The 17,724-nt window shown below is 30.1% G+C and overlaps 1 long non-coding RNA gene across 1 annotated transcript; it reads right to left on the bottom strand.

The window, feature by feature from the left end:
- Nucleotides 1-9,043: 9,043 nt before the first annotated feature.
- Nucleotides 9,044-16,194, bottom strand: LOC129219281 (uncharacterized). Its single transcript, XR_008580397.1, has 3 exons — nt 16,116-16,194; nt 12,114-12,166; nt 9,044-9,143 (listed from the first exon to the last, which is right to left on the bottom strand). It is a non-coding gene; the product is annotated as an uncharacterized LOC129219281 (long non-coding RNA).
- Nucleotides 16,195-17,724: the final 1,530 nt, after the last annotated feature.

Genomic DNA, 17,724 nt, shown 5'->3' with positions numbered 1-17,724 from the left:
AATGAATATAAATAATAAAAGAAAAATTACTTTTAAAGTTGATGCATTATAATAATAATATAAGAAAATAAATAATTCTGATTTAAGGAAGCAGTTACTAAACACTTTACTTTGCATTGGTTGAAAACATCAGATGAATATCAAAATATCCAATATACAGTCGACTCCCGCTACAAAGCGATCCGACTTACGCGAAATGGCTATAACGCGATTTTTTCAACAGTAAAGAATTTTTGAACTAGCGCGATTTCCTCGCCCGCAACATGAAAATTTTCGGAAAGGAACCATGGTGAGCAAGTTCTTTTCGTGAACGGACCTTCATCCCTTTAGAATCACTGAGAGCAGAAGTACCTACACTGTACTAGTCTTTTATCGCTTATATAAATAACTACTTCTCATTTTCCATTATTTTTTTTTTCATTCTAAATGCGAAATTTAACGAAATATAATGACACCTAGGAGCACTGCTTTATCTAAAATTGGTGAAAATAGAAAGAAAAGAGAACGTTTCTGACAATTAAAGAAAAGGTAAAGCTTCTTGAAAAGCTGAAGCTGAACCAAAAAATGCTTCGAAGGGTAGCACAACAATTAGGTATGACGGTATGAGTGAATCTTCCATACGTACAATTAAAGGTCAAGAAAAGGAAATCCATAAAAGTTCACCGAGTAATAGTATACAAGCTAAATGCAAAAATTATGAAACTGGAAGCTGTTTTTTATTGTAAATTAAAGAAACCAGGAAGAGGGGTAATGCCATAGATGGAAACTTTATAAAAGAACCAATGAAGCAACTGTATTTAAAAATATATTAGAATAATTGCAGCATATATCATCATTTTCACTTTTTTAAAGTTACAAATATCATTATTGAATCAACTGTACGGTACAACTATAGGGCATTTGTTCTCCTTACTACATGCCATACGTACAGTACTGGTTTATTTTATGTCTTTCTTTCCCATTGATCATTGTTTTTGTGCATCATAGCAGTATTTCATGTTGAATAAAATGGCTTTTTTTAAAATACAAATAAAAATTTAGTTCTTTATGTAAGAAACAGTAAGGTATGGTTAAGAAAAGGTTTTTAACTGTTTAAGGTTGTGTTTACACGTGTCTAAAATGATTGGTTATGTTTATAAAAGTTTTTACACATACCTTTTTCCACAACGCGAAATTTCGACTTACGCGAGGTGTCTTGGAATGGATCCCTCGCGTAAGTCGGGACTCGACTGTATATCAAAATATCGGATATTTTCGAACCCTGATCTTTACAGATAATCTCAAAACCCCACGATGAGTCTTTATTTTAAAATGCAATTATACACTAATTAAAATTTAACTCCACATTAATTGAGATAGGATTATTTAAAAATCATTTTCCCACCAAATATCGAAATTTTTACGAACTTGATGTGGGGTGAGAGCTTCATGTACTTTATTTTTCTGCTGATCTAGAAGAGTAGAATTCTTCTAAAGTTTGATTCCAAGAAACAGGTTGTGCCATAATGACACACGATAGACGTGAAACATTTTAACTATTCATCAAACACTTTTGAACAGATTGTGTTTCTTATTCATATTTTTACATAAAATTATATACATGTGTCCACTGATAATGATCATCTTCTTCCTTCTTAAGAAGAGAAATGATCAGTTTACGACAAATGTACATATTGATCTCCGTGCTGCCTGAACGCAGTACATGCAACCATACAAAATGAGAAAGGAAGCGAGAAGAGTGTAATGTCTCACTTTTCTCCCATACCTGAAGGCAAGCAAGCCACTGCTTTCCTTCTAACCGACATTGCTTATTCCCACCACTTTTCGTCACACAAAAAGATTGGATCATAACTTCAAAGCCCTTGCATAAAAAGTTTCACTTAAAAAATCTTTGATTCAGCATTTTATCATAAAAGTATTGATATTTCAACATGCAAAACTTTAAATGTACCTAATTTCTGACAAACAAGAGCTGTGGCTGGGAGGACTTTTACAATCTCAAAAGCCCATGATAACGGTCCTGATCTCAAAGGTAATTCAACCCTTGTTAAAACTTAATTATGTATCAATCATGGCCATAATTATTTAAAAATCATTTTCTCAATAAAAATAGAAATTTTTACTAACCTGAAGCGGGGTGATAGCATGCACTTTATTCTTCAGGTGATAAAGAAAGAGTAGCATGTAAAGGAAATAACAAGGCAACCTAAAAATTAGTAACCTTAATTAGAGCATAATAAAAAGTACCAACACACTACTTGAAACGAACTTAGAACATCTCAGTTTTCTGTTTATGATGGAACACACAGAGAGTGACATGCTTGTTGAATAAAAAAGAGTAAATTACCAAAATAACCAAAACTGCCTACAATTCATTAAATTTTTAATAAAATAGTACATTTTAAATTGGCTCGCTCAACCTAAAAAATCGATAAAACTGCTGTGTGTCAAGCAAGTGTTCTACTTCATATCCACCTCAAACGCTTTTGCAAATTCATGTGGTGACATTAATTTCATAATTGAATTGACATTTTTTTTTACAATTTTTAACTAATAAATATTTGGCAGAAAATGATAACAAATCGTTTTTCCTTAAATCTAACTGTTTTTACAAGATACTGCAGCAAGCATTGAAAGTTCTATAATTTATAAGCATTTTATTTCCTCTGCATCTCCTTTCAAAAAACAAAAATTTGACACTGTAAATACTTACGTTGCATAAAGAGAAGATTTAACTTGGAGTTTTATAGCTTGAAGGAATATTAAAAACGATACATAAGTCAATTTTTGTCAATGATCGGCAAAAATAAATGCCCTAACATTAAAACATAAGTTAAAATGGGTTTTAATATCAAGTCACATTTATTTAAAAAAAAAAATTCTGCAACATACAGCATTTATAATACAAATCACATGTTAAGACATCTTCACGTACATCACAAGTGTGTGTTTTGTTTACTTCCACTCGTCGCCAAGCACGAAATTGATCGCGCCAAACCGAAAACAGAGATCTATCGTTAAAAAAATTTAATTTACACAATTTAAACTTTTGTCTTGTCTTAAAGTGTTGTTTTTCAATAACGTTGTGATTGGAATAATCGATTTAACAGGAAAACTAACTATAAAAGACCCAAATAAAGTGTCAGAAGGGAATTTTAGCACACCGGAACACATGTTCTTGATATAATTACGCATTAGGTAAAGAAATAGGAATGGACTCACTCAAGTAAAGCTACATACGTATAATTTGAACATTGTAGAACAGTAATATGAGCATTAAAATCTTGGACTCACCTTTAATTTTCCAGATTCTGGGTTTTTCCACAGCACTGTCATACGCTCCATGTTAATCCTACGGGAGAAGAAGAAACACTGCCTCAGGCGGTCTTCGACCAATAGGAAAATGATACCGCGTTGTCGCAACTCTGAAAACTACGTTTTCATATAGGGACTCTAGGCAACCCTAACTCCCCCCCCCCCTGTAACCGGTAGCGCTTTCCGAGCGTAGCTGTTGTCCCAACTCTGAAAACTACGTTTTCATATAGGGACTCTAGTTTAACTCCCTTCTGCCCTGGGAGAGGAAAATCTCCTCCACTGGCATTATCCTCAAGAACTAGCTCGCTTGTGGCTAATGAAATGAAATGAAATGAAAACTATATAGATCGAAGATCGTTTTCGACGTTCGGTTAGGGACCGAAACTGTTCAGGTGAAATAGTGCAATATCTGCGCACTTCTGCTCGATTTTCCTATTGTTCATGCTGCCATCTAGTGGATAGATGTATGAGTATCAATCAATAATAATTATGAAATAAAGTTTCATAGCCCTCTTAACGAAGGTTCGCTTTTTTTTTCGTATTCGTTTATTCTTGATAACTAGCAGAAATACATGTATAAATATTTGAAAAGTTATGTAAGTTAAATTTGTTGTTTACGGTGGGAAAAAAATGAAAAATACACTTTTTCATTTGCATACATGATTATTTATATTAGATAGCGCAATCTTATAAAGGAAAGAGAAATAGAGTGTATTATATAGTTAGTCACACTTGGTGTAAATGGATGAATAAAGTAAATTTTCAATTTAAGTCATATATAACTATGATAAAATTCAAATTGCCTATAGCTGTTAGAAAAATAAAATTATTCAAAGTGACAAGAATACGGTAGCAATATTGAACGTTTTTTTTTTTCACTTGTATTGTTCTGAATAAATACATGGCGCGTTCTATGACAACTTCTTGTACACTACTGCATCATACAATCTTAACTTCAACTGGCTAAAGTAGTATATAGATCCCTCCTGCTATGTGTGTAACATATTTTCAGACTTCTGCAATATTGCTTTTGTTCCAAAATTACAGTCCAGAAAATAATAATTACAATAATAATTTGCATTTCTTCTTAGACACCATGACTAATATATTTAAGGAAACTAATTGTTTAACATATTATTTTACACTAAAAATGTACATGATGATGGAAACTTAATCATCAAGCAAAGCATAAAACAACATCACATCTTAACCCAGATAGCATTTTTTGCTTGCAGCAAACTTGCAACAAATTTGCTTTGCAATTCTGCAAACTTGCATCAAATTGGATGAGACAAGTCTGCAAGTCAGATGCAAACGAGATGCAAGCTTATGCAAGTCTTGCTTTCCCCACGAAGTGAACTTGCAGCAAGTTTGTCCTGCAAGTCTTATCAAGTTTGCTGCAAGTTCGTTGCAAACCAGTAGGAAAGTCATTTTTGTGGTATCAAACTTGCTGCAAGTTCAAAGCAACTGAAGCTTTGCTGTGACAAGTTTGCTTCAAACTGAGCTTTGTCATATCAAATTTGCTACCAGTTCATATCAAATTTGCATAGCATTTTTTTGCTTGCAGCAAATTTGCTTTGCAATTCTGCAAACTTGCATCAAAATGGATGCGACAAGTCTGCAAGTCTGATGCAAGCCTTGTAGTCCCCACGAACTGAACTTGCAGCAAGTTTGTCCTGTAAGTCATATCAAACTGTTGCAGGTTCATTGAAAATTTTCTTAATTGCATCAAATTCTGAAAATTTTCTGCAAACTAATAGAAAAGTTTGTTGTACCAAATTTTCCACAAATTAATGAATAAGTATAGCCATTTTTAACAAAAAGTATTGTGAACCCACTGCAAACTAGAACATACTTTTATTGTATTCATTGCAGAAATATTTGTAATCAAACAAACTTTATTGTATTAAAAATTTGAATTTATAATACTACACTCCTTTGAAAAAAATCAGGTCTCAAAATTAGTAGTATTTCTAGCAAACAATTATTTTAGTTTTAGCAATAACTGTAGAAAAATATTTTACACTATAAAAATATAATTAAATTAAACAATGAATATTTATGTTATGCATCCTAGAGAAGTTTATAATAGTTTGCAATAAGTTAACAGTACCTTTGATCTCATTCACGAAAATTTGATACAACAAAATTTTTTCAGAAAATTTGCAAAAATTATAACGCTGCTAATTTTATAAAAGTTTTTCCCTAAACAAATTCTCACTTGTTTTTTAATAAAGGATTAAAACCTTTTCAAAATTTATATCCCAATTTACACAATGTGATACAGTAAAACCTGTGAAGTTGACCACCTGTCTAAGTTGATCACTTTTTTCAGGCACGGAATTGGCCCTTATCATATAAATCTACCTTTGTAAATTGACAACTAAAGTAATGCACCACAGGTGGTCAACTTATACAGGTTTCACTGTACTAGCTTTCTTTAATAAAAATTCTCATGCATTCATCGAATGCTGTAAATACAATGTTAATTATATACAGGTGAATGTAAATTTAAACCCAATTTGCAAGTAAATTTGAAGACTTTTTTTTTTTTTTTGCTTTATTTACTATGTAGAATCTAATTCTGGAGTAAAAAGTTTGCTAATGTGTGACCATACATTCATCTAATTTTATGAAGAACAGTTGATTATCAAGCAGATGAACACAAAACAAATCCCAAATTCAACGTAACATTATATTATTATTAAATAAATTCATTTGTTTTTGGATATTGAACTGGCATAATCAAGCAGATGAACACAAAACAAATCCCAAATTCAAAGTAACATTATATTATTATTAAATAAATTAATTTGCTTTTGGATATTGAACTGGCATTTAGTTCACGGTCTCATAGCGACCTTCCAACAAATTTGAGCACAGGAAGTAAGGTATAGGTCAAATTGCACAATTTGTACTGAATAACATTGAATTGATACAGTAGACTTCTCCAGAAATGTTAATTTTTGCTATTATTTTAATAAAATATACTTGTTAAAATGTACAATTCAAACTAAATTATACGGAGAATAAATTACTAGTAAATTATTTTTTGGACTTTTTTTTTCTATGATATAAATATATGGCACAAGCATCAATTAAAGAAACTTTTACTCTACGGAGACTTTTCAGTTTTGTGGTAACCCTATTTTCAGCAAACACAAAATAAATTTAAAAAGACACTTATAATAAATCAATACAGACTGTTTATTAACAATAATTACAAACAAATTGTCCAACAGTATTTACAGTATTATAATACATCGATTCTTCACTTTTCTTCATGTCTTTGTGTCCTAAAATAAAAAAAAAGCATTGTAGAAAAATTATAAGTTTTACTTTCATTAAAGAATTCTGCTAACAGTAGTCTTAAAGTCAGGCATAAACTATAGTTCCCCAGTTATGAACCCTACTCGCATTAAAGGGGCTATTTGAAAACCACCAATTGCTAATGTTAACTTAAAGAGAAATATATTTTTAATGTTATATTTGCATTTATTTTCAAATCTTTTTTCAATGGAGAGCTTTTGTTACCACACAATTTGTTTTTTACTTCTATTAAAAATGAAGAAGAATCTTTGCTGGTAAGTTTTATTACTTTTGGAGACGTTTTCACTTTTGAAACATGTTTTAAAAGAAAAATTAGCCTTGTATTCTCAAAACTATTTAATGCAAAAATAACCGCCAGCACTGAAATGCAAACTAGACCCGTTAAAACATAATGGTCCTGTGGCATTAACATAAGATAGCATTTTTTGCTTGCAGCAAACTTGCAACAAATTTGCTTTGCAATTCTGCAAACTTGCATCAAATTGGATGAGACAAGTCTGCAAGTCAGATGCAAACGAGATGCAAGCTTATGCAAGTCTTGCTTTCCCCACGAAGTGAACTTGCAGCAAGTTTGTCCTGCAAGTCTTATCAAGTTTGCTGCAAGTTCGTTGCAAACCAGTAGGAAAGTCATTTTTGTGGTATCAAACTTGCTGCAAGTTCAAAGCAACTGAAGCTTTGCTGTGACAAGTTTGCTTCAAACTGAGCTTTGTCATATCAAATTTGCTACCAGTTCATATCAAATTTGCATAGCATTTTTTTGCTTGCAGCAAACTTGCTTTGCAATTCTGCAAACTTGCATCAAAATGGATGCGACAAGTCTGCAAGTCTGATGCAAGCCTTGTAGTCCCCACGAACTGAACTTGCAGCAAGTTTGTCCTGTAAGTCATATCAAACTGTTGCAGGTTCATTGAAAATTTTCTTAATTGCATCAAATTCTGAAAATTTTCTGCAAACTAATAGAAAAGTTTGTTGTAGCAAATTTTCCACAAATTAATGAATAAGTATAGCCATTTTTAACAAAAAGTATTGTGAACCCACTGTAAACTAGAACATACTTTTATTGTATTCATTGCAGAAATATTTGTAATCAAACAAACTTTATTGTATTAAAAATTTGAATTTATAATACTACACTCCTTTGAAAAAAATCAGGTCTCAAAATTAGTAGTATTTCTAGCAAACAATTATTTTAGTTTTAGCAATAACTGTAGAAAAATATTTTACACTATAAAAATATAATTAAATTAAACAATGAATATTTATGTTATGCATCCTAGAGAAGTTTATAATAGTTTGCAATAAGTTAACAGTACCTTTGATCTCATTCACGAAAATTTGATACAACAAAATTTTTTCAGAAAATTTGCAAAAATTATAACGCTGCTAATTTTATAAAAGTTTTTCCCTAAACAAATTCTCACTTGTTTTTTAATAAAGGATTAAAACCTTTTCAAAATTTATATCCCAATTTACACAATGTGATACAGTAAAACCTGTGAAGTTGACCACCTGTCTAAGTTGATCACTTTTTTCAGGCACGGAATTGGCCCTTATCATATAAATCTACCTTTGTAAATTGACAACTAAAGTAATGCACCACAGGTGGTCAACTTATACAGGTTTCACTGTACTAGCTTTCTTTAATAAAAATTCTCATGCATTCATCGAATGCTGTAAATACAATGTTAATTATATACAGGTGAATGTAAATTTAAACCCAATTTGCAAGTAAATTTGAAGACTTTTTTTTTTTTTTTTGCTTTATTTACTATGTAGGATCTAATTCTGGAGTAAAAAGTTTGCTAATGTGTGACCATACATTCATCTAATTTTATGAAGAACAGTTGATTATCAAGCAGATGAACACAAAACAAATCCCAAATTCAACGTAACATTATATTATTATTAAATAAATTCATTTGTTTTTGGATATTGAACTGGCATAATCAAGCAGATGAACACAAAACAAATCCCAAATTCAAAGTAACATTATATTATTATTAAATAAATTAATTTGCTTTTGGATATTGAACTGGCATTTAGTTCACGGTCTCATAGCGACCTTCCAACAAATTTGAGCACAGGAAGTAAGGTATAGGTCAAATTGTACAATTTGTACTGAATAACATTGAATTGATACAGTAGACTTCTCCAGAAATGTTAATTTTTGCTATTATTTTAATAAAATATACTTGTTAAAATGTACAATTCAAACTAAATTATACGGAGAATAAATTACTAGTAAATTATTTTTTGGACTTTTTTTTTTCTATGATATAAATATATGGCACAAGCATCAATTAAAGAAACTTTTACTCTACGGAGACTTTTCAGTTTTGTGGTAACCCTATTTTCAGCAAACACAAAATAAATTTAAAAAGACACTTATAATAAATCAATACAGACTGTTTATTAACAATAATTACAAACAAATTGTCCAACAGTATTTACAGTATTATAATACATCGATTCTTCACTTTTCTTCATGTCTTTGTGTCCTAAAATAAAAAAAAAGCATTGTAGAAAAATTATAAGTTTTACTTTCATTAAAGAATTCTGCTAACAGTAGTCTTAAAGTCAGGCATAAACTATAGTTCCCCAGTTATGAACCCTACTCGCATTAAAGGGGCTATTTGAAAACCACCAATTGCTAATGTTAACTTAAAGAGAAATATATTTTTAATGTTATATTTGCATTTATTTTCAAATCTTTTTTCAATGGAGAGCTTTTGTTACCACACAATTTGTTTTTTACTTCTATTAAAAATGAAGAAGAATCTTTGCTGGTAAGTTTTATTACTTTTGGAGACGTTTTCACTTTTGAAACATGTTTTAAAAGAAAAATTAGCCTTGTATTCTCAAAACTATTTAATGCAAAAATAACCGCCAGCACTGAAATGCAAACTAGACCCGTTAAAACATAATGGTCCTGTGGCATTAACATAAGCGATCATTTTTACAAGATCAGGAACTTATTTACAGATCCCCAAACTCTGGGCGCAAAGCAGATTAAGCCTTCAAATAGAATGAACAAGTCTCAGCTAATATGAATAGTTTGAAATCCCAGTACCAAAATATATTTTTTCAGATGATAGTAAATATAAACAGTGCGAAGCTTCTTTTAGAAGTACATCATATGAAGCAGTGAGAAGCGAAGGGATGTAAAAGGACATATGCAAGTTTTGAATAAAATGACTTTAAAGATAACGTTCTAAGTGGACTAACATTGATTTTTTTTAAAAGTCATACTGTACAGCAGCACCTTCTAGGGTTAGGGTTGCCAACCTTGGAGAAACAATTTGACAAGCATCTGTAGCAGGATTGGCAAGATTTTGGACACAACAGTAAAAACCACGGTTTTTACCGTCCTGTCCAAAACTACATTTTTTTAAAAAACTATTTTGTGAGAAAATATCAAAAACAGAACAAAATGCATCAAAGTTATGTTTTATATTGAATATTCATTCAATGGTGAACATTCAAGTATAAGAATATATGTAACTGATCTAGTTACATAGAAGTTGAATTCATCATTAAACATTCCAAATTGTACGCATTTTTTTTTTTTTTTTTGTTTCATAATAGTAACCAAACTTTTTGGCATTTATGCACGTGTGCAAAAGAAAGTGTTCAAAATATAGTTTAATAATTGACTGAAATGCAATAAATAGTTACAGAATGTATATTATATTAAAATATGAATTTTAAAAAATGCACAAGTTTTAAAATTTTAGTAAATGTCAATTTATTACTCTTTAATCTATCGTTAAAAAAAATGTTAAAATATCATGTAAAACTTGAATGCAAAAACCATTAAAAAAATATTCTTTTTTTTCCCACCAAAAAATTACATTTAATAACATTTTTCTGAGTTATAAATGGAACTGAAACTAGTTGTCTTGGTAGTGCAGTGAATTTCTTTTCATAACTCTACCAACTGTTACTAAGAAAGTTTTTGCATAATAGAGTTATGGGAAATTTGTTTAGGTAAAATATTTATTAATGAACCTTTCAGAGAAAATACAAATACTCATTAATTAAAACTTATTATTATTTATGAATGATTAATATTGCAGTAAATATCAGTTGATTTGATTACACTTTTAGCTTTAGCATACTTTGATAGAAAAGTGTATTTTTGGACGGTAAAAACCGCCTGTTCTGTCCGAAACCAGTTTTAGACAGTTCAAAACTCAACCCTGATCTGTGGTGAATTTTAGGAGCAGCTCGGTATTTTGCATAAAATTCAACAAAAAACTAACTTTAAATCTCAAAAACACTTATCTAAAATTATTTTTGAGCTATAATAATCATTTTAAACACTTGCATAAAAATAATTATTTTTTACTTAATAAGATAGTTTTAAGCACTATGTCATGCCTTATGCTTTTGAACGCCCGACTGTGAAATGCGGAGCAAAATAACTTTTTTTGCAGAGCTACGGAGTTTTGCAGACATACTTTGTTTTAAGTAAAATTTAGAAATGATAGTTTAATAGCATAATCCAGCCTTCACATTCCCCATAAATAGTAAAAAAAAAAATTAATTTGGCGAGTTTTCTTCAAAGCAAAAATCCTGACTTGTCAAGACCTACTTGTAACATTCCCCACACAAATTGAAGGATTTATTACTTCCAAACAAGCTTAGGTTTGTAAATATGACGGAAATACAATACCGGTTTAAACTAAAAAACTCCAATCGTTCAAATTTGCTTGCGAACAAAAGCTTACTAAAAAAACATTCAAATTAAAAACTTGCAATAGCTGTCATAAATCCTGCTGAAATTTTAAATGGGTAATTGGTTGGTCTAAACTTGATAGGAAGTAAAATGAAATGACAAGTTTAAAATCTGATTTTCAATGCATACTCAAAAATTTTTGTGTTCCCCCCCCTTTTCTTAAATAATTCAAGCTAGCATATGTATTTGCTATAGCCGAAATGCATTAATTTAGCTTACATGCTAAATGCAATGTATATATAAGATTTTCAAAAAGAGCTAACCTCATATACAAGTGCATGATATTCTTTATTAATGTTATTTTCACAATTATTTACTATCTAGTCAGTCCAATTAACTTAAAAATATTTATAATTAATGCACTTACTTTAAAAAAAACAATCATTTTTACCTCTAAGTGTTTTTTGCCAAACATTAAATACATTTAAGTATTATCTATGCACACCTATTTGACCCCTAAAAGTAAATTGAAAATGAATATTTACCTTGAAGCAAATAAGAAGGGAAGTAATTATTCTGCTGCTGAATACTTTATATAAAGCCATTCAATAAAACTTGGGAAATATGATAGGTTGCGGTTACTAAGATATGGTAAACATTTTTGACTAGAGGTGCAAGAGTTTACACTGTGAAAGACTGTTACTAGTCAAAAACCTGACAACCCAGCTTTAAAAAATCCTATTTATGAAGTTTATTAATAAAAATAAAAATGTTGTACTCAAAAACTCACATTATTTCTTGATGCCAGCTGCCATATATCCTTATACACCCTTTGACAAGCAGCTATAAAAAAAACATAAGAATAAACAGGACATGCTATATTTGCTAATACATTTAACAAGAGCTCAAAGCAAAGTCAACAAACAAGAATACTATTTTGAAATTGTCAACTAAAATTATTTTATGGAAATATAACTAGTTTTAAAATTGGAGACAAATATTATTAATGGAGCTAATATCTTTTGAACAATAAAAACAAGTTATTGCTAAAAGCTAAACTAAGTTACAGTTAAGCTATATATTCAATTTAATTTGAATTCCGAAATATAGCGATATAAAACATATGAAATCATCTGGCAATCCACAGGCAAAAAAGAAATTATTCGAGCAAACTTTGTTTCGATAAAGGTAAAAAATCCTACAATAATTATCAGAATAATCATTCTGCACAGGTATATTTCAAGCCTTGTGTTAAACACAAAAGTTATGTTTTTCCTTTTTTTTTTTTGGTATAGAAATCTCAAAGAAATGTTTTTAAATTTTAAACCATTTCTTTAAAACAGCTTCTCAAAATAGTTAACAATAATCAGTGCAAATGTAAATCATGCTGTGCAACAAGCATGTCTAGAAAAATGGCATGAAATTTACAGAGCTCATAGAACATTTTCAGTGTCAAAAAGTAGAATATTTTCGAAAAAAGGAGGAAAAAGTAGAATTAATACTTGATTTCAAAAGCAAGAACAAAAGCAAAACAATTAAAAAGTGAACACATAAGTATGTCATTATCTGTTTACTGCATCTTACTAGAAGTTTTGCCACGAGAAAACTACATACATTTATAAAAATCAGAATGCCCCGAAAGGAGGTATTAGTCAAAATCCCATATTCAGCAAATTTTAGCTGATGATTTGGCAAATCTGGAGATTAAATTGCAAGTTTTTAAATATCCAAATATTCCTTTTCATTGGTTGTAGGGGGGAAAGAGACACATAGGAACAATTTTTTACATTTCTTTATTTTTCAAAAAGAAATATCAATTTCGCAACACCAAAATATCTCCAAAATTAAATAGGTAGCCTTTTCTTTGTGTCATGAACTTTTAAAAAAATGTGTTTAATTGCTTACATGTGCCCTTTTTGGGGAGAACATATAAACAGGCCTGGGACACATATGAACATGATTAAAAAATGCAGGACATGCATCATATTTTAAAGAACAATATAACGATTTGCAATAATGAAGTTTGACTAAGCAATTTAAAATATGTTTTCACAAGTAAAAGAAAACGGTGAAATTACGTAAAACAGCTGCTCAAAGGAAGAAGTTTCGACCCGAGAAACATAAATCTCATTGTTGCAAATATTTGTAAAAGAGAATGAGTACTGGGACTGCTATTATTTGAGATTTTTTCAAGATAAACATGCCATGTTCACAAGTCTCTCTCTCTCCCCCCCCCCCCCCCAAGTGTGAATAACCATATTTCACCAGTCGATAAAATTTGAAGTCCCTATCAGAAAACTGAGAGGGTCCCTGATAACAATAATGGCAGTAGTATTTTACTTCGTGCAAAATTTATACTGAATGAAATATACACCAATATTTTGAAAATTGGGATTGAAGGCTGGTAAAGAAAACACATTCATTTGAAATGCTTATAATCAATATTTCACAAAAGATCATACATTTAATTTACTGCATTTTAATTTGATGTAAAATATTCCTTCAATGAGAAGAACAAATAGTATATTCGTAGTTATTCTGTCTAGAAGTTTTTACAAAATAAAGGTACGATTGATCCAGGGTGCAAGGCAGCCGTGAGCTAAGGCAAGCCACTTGTCGGTTTTATCGCCGGGCCCCGTGCCCCCATTTAGCTTGTTAAATTTGTCTACTGGTCTACTGCGATTCCAAGCCGGGCCCCTTCAAAGGACGGGTCGCTAGTTTCCGACTAAGCTGACATGGCCCCTCGTCGGCACTGCCAGGGTGGTAAAATGGATAATTTTACCAGGTATTCAAGAAAAGACTAAAGAGGAATACAATTCGCAACAAATTAACAAAATTATGAATTTTATTTAATATATAGATTGAAGCAAACCTAACGCTTTAGTGATACACTGAATATTCAGTTGGTATTCAGTACACTGCCTATTCCGCAGACAAACCGAATATTCAAAATACAAAAGAGTCTTAAAAGTTCTGGGTTCTGCTCTACTTGAGGTGCTTAATGTTTCTAGTTACATTTTTTGTTAGAATGAAATGATTTTCATTAACATCTGAAAAATGAAATATTTTGCTACGTTGTAATCCCAACTACATCTGATTTTCGAGACTCTACGGCACTTAAAATATGTTTAACAAGAGTAAAAGTTAAAGTAGCGTTTTAACAAATTTAAATATACAATAATAGGTCAGGGCTACAAAATTCTTTAAAATTTTAACATGCCCTGCTGGGCACGTATGTAAAAAAAAAAAAAAAACATGTCAGAATAAAAAATTTTAAATGCCCAGTTTTTTTAAATTTTATAATAATAAAAATATTTGAATTTGTCGTATAGCATTAATCAGACAAAAATTACACCTGATTCAAGAACTGTTTCAATATAAAACATATAAAATAAAAGTTATAATAAATAGTAGGGGACTGTGGGGCAAAGCGAAATGGTTAAGATGACTGAGCTTTTTCAAAATGAACAAATAGGAAGTTTGTTTTGAATATTACAATATATAGAGAAATAACATTACACATAAAATAAAACTTGCGTGAAAACATTATTTTTTATTATTGGCAGTAAAATTTAGCCTTCGAGAAAAAGTAGAAGTTTTTTTCACGTTTTTTTTTTTTTTTTTTTTTTTCATGGGACAAAGTGAAAAATGAAATATTTTCCATTTGATTGTGAAATTTTTTCGAACAAAATAATGATCAAATAAATAATAATTCACTAAATGAAAAGATAATGAAACAATAAACTAATAAATAAATTTATTAATTGATACAAAGAAAATAAATGAGTGAATAAAATAGAAAGTGAATGCATAAGAAAATAAGTGAAAGAGTGAATTAATAAGTGAATGATTAAATTAAGGAAAAATTAGTTAATTAATGAATGCGTAAGTGATTTGGTAAATGATTGAATAAGCAAACAAAATGAATTATTTCACTTTGCCCCGCATTCACTTGACTAATTGAGAAAAATATTAAAAATACAAATGAGTGAATATCAATTAAATAAATACTGCACAGAATATTAGGAGTTCCCAATTAATATTTCAAATGTTAATTACAAGAACTTTATGATTTAATAACACCAAAAATAATTTTCGACTAACAACAAAACATTACAATTTGAGTATCAATTTTGGAAAATAGCTTGTATTATCATATGCTGATTTTCAGAGGTATTTTTTTCTTGACTGGAATCGACTATGTAGTAAATCACTATAGTACGAAAAAATTCAAACTGTTACTTTGAAATATTATCATTCCACTCAATTTTAATGTAAGAGAACATTCTCAGATGGTCAGATGTTAAGTTATCAGTTATGCAAAATTGCAGATAAACAAAGTTTCCCATTAACTATACTTATTGATTAGCTTTTGTTTTAGGAATGATTTTCATTTTATTTGCATGAAGTATTTGCATGAACTATTAAATTAAAGAAAGGATTCAATGCCAACACAACGTAAAAAAAAAACCGACTACAGTATATTTGGGATCGAGTTTAAACTTTATTTTAAGACATCGACAGTCGATCGAATTAAAACATACGGTTTGATAAAATCTTTCAAATAAAAATTGTTACCAACTGTATTTAATCCATCCTGTATGCATATATTCAAAATTATTCATAAACCTCAAGTTTAAAAAGCTTAACATTGAGTTTGAAACATGTGCTACGCTACAAAGAAATGCTTTGACGCGAATCGTGATAGTGAAAAAATATAAACACCAGTGCATTCTTCTGAATTACAATTTAAAGAAAATTGCATTTGAATAAATATTAAACTGATAAATACCTTTTCTCTGCTGTTCCAACGTGCAGCTTACTTCGTCAATCCATCATGGCTCCCTGCTTCGTTTGCTTCTCCGTGTTTGGCGCCGAACCGTAGACTATGTACTACCGCGCATGCGCTGGGTGTCGTGATTGAAACAAGTGTTCATCAAACAAGCGTTTGCAAGAGTAGTTTACGGTGGTGGCGCCCAACTTGCTGAAAGTCTGCCGCTAACGAGTCACGTCAAGTTTGACACAACAAGATAATATCAAGAAAAAATCAAACTTGCCGCAAGTGAGCATGCTATCTGGGAACTAAGCATTATAAAGTATTTATAAATATTAAGCATTTTTCGAATATTTAGAGAACTTATCGTAGTTTTCAGAGGAAGATGAATGGTCCATTAGTTCAGATTGCTTTATTATCAAGTTTTAACAATTGCCTTATTCACCGCAATTGAATCTATTTCAGAACTTTTGTCGACTCCAAGCTGATAAACATAGAAAACTGCCAAATTTTAAGAATTTTTTCTTCTAAAAAGTAAGAAAAATATAATTTTAGAAAATAGTGGTACCACTGTTACCATGAAGTATAGTTGCAGGATTAGCTGGCGGAAAAGGGGGGGGAGGCAGAACAGCTTTACAGTTGAAACCTAGTGGTTGATAATCAAGATAATTTGTACTCTAGCATTTCCTATTGTCATTGTAAAACCTCTATCATCATGCGTGATAAATTTCTTTTTACAAAAAGAGAAAATTTTAATTGAAAACTCAGAAAAAAGGGGAGAAGGGGCTGGGGAATTACTATGCGCAATGCAAAAAAAAAAAAAAAAAATCCGAATTATTTTATTTAAAAAAAAATTACAACTAAACTGTTTTTATACAGAATTTTCCTATTTTTAGCTAGTGTGCTAAAAAAATATATTCAAATATTTTTGTTCCTTACTTTTAATTAACTGATATTTTTCAACATCCTTTTCATTTTTTAAAGATATATAATTATCAACAAACTAGTTTAATAACTTATATTCTATTGTATTTAATTGTTTTTCAGCTGGAATTATGTCATGTGAATTAATGCTAATTTTAAAAAGTAAATGAATAAGAAGAAAATAATTCTCTGAATAGTTTTTTATTCATTTCGAAAGTATTTTTCAGCGACGTAGAATGAACACTTTCCTCAGTTGAGGTTACTTTAACCTTTACATCCAGAGGATTAATTTTACATCCTCCAAATGTAACAAATATAAGAAAATTCAATGTTTGTTATTTATATCGTCAAATTTTTAATTACTCCTTATACGAATCATATAGCTCTTACATATCCTAAGTCTATAATTCATGTGAAATGCGCCATGTATTTATTCAGAGCAACCCAAATGAAAAAACGTTCAATATTGCTAACTTATTCTTGTCTCTTAGAATAATTTTATTTTTGTAACAACTATACGCAATTTGAATTTCCTTTATAAGATTGCGCTATCTAATGTAAATAATCATGAATGTAAATGAAAAAGTTTATTTTTCATTTTTTTACCATCTAAACAACAAATTTAACCTATGTAATTTTTCAAATATTTATATTTCTGCTAATTATGAAGAATAAATGAATACGGAAAAAAAGCGAACCTTCG

Source organism: Uloborus diversus, chromosome 3 (assembly GCF_026930045.1).
Source record: "Uloborus diversus isolate 005 chromosome 3, Udiv.v.3.1, whole genome shotgun sequence".
Classification (NCBI taxonomy): Eukaryota; Metazoa; Arthropoda; class Arachnida; order Araneae; family Uloboridae; genus Uloborus; species Uloborus diversus.
Note: the sequence above shows the minus strand (reverse complement) of the source record. Positions and strands in the feature narration are given on the sequence as shown.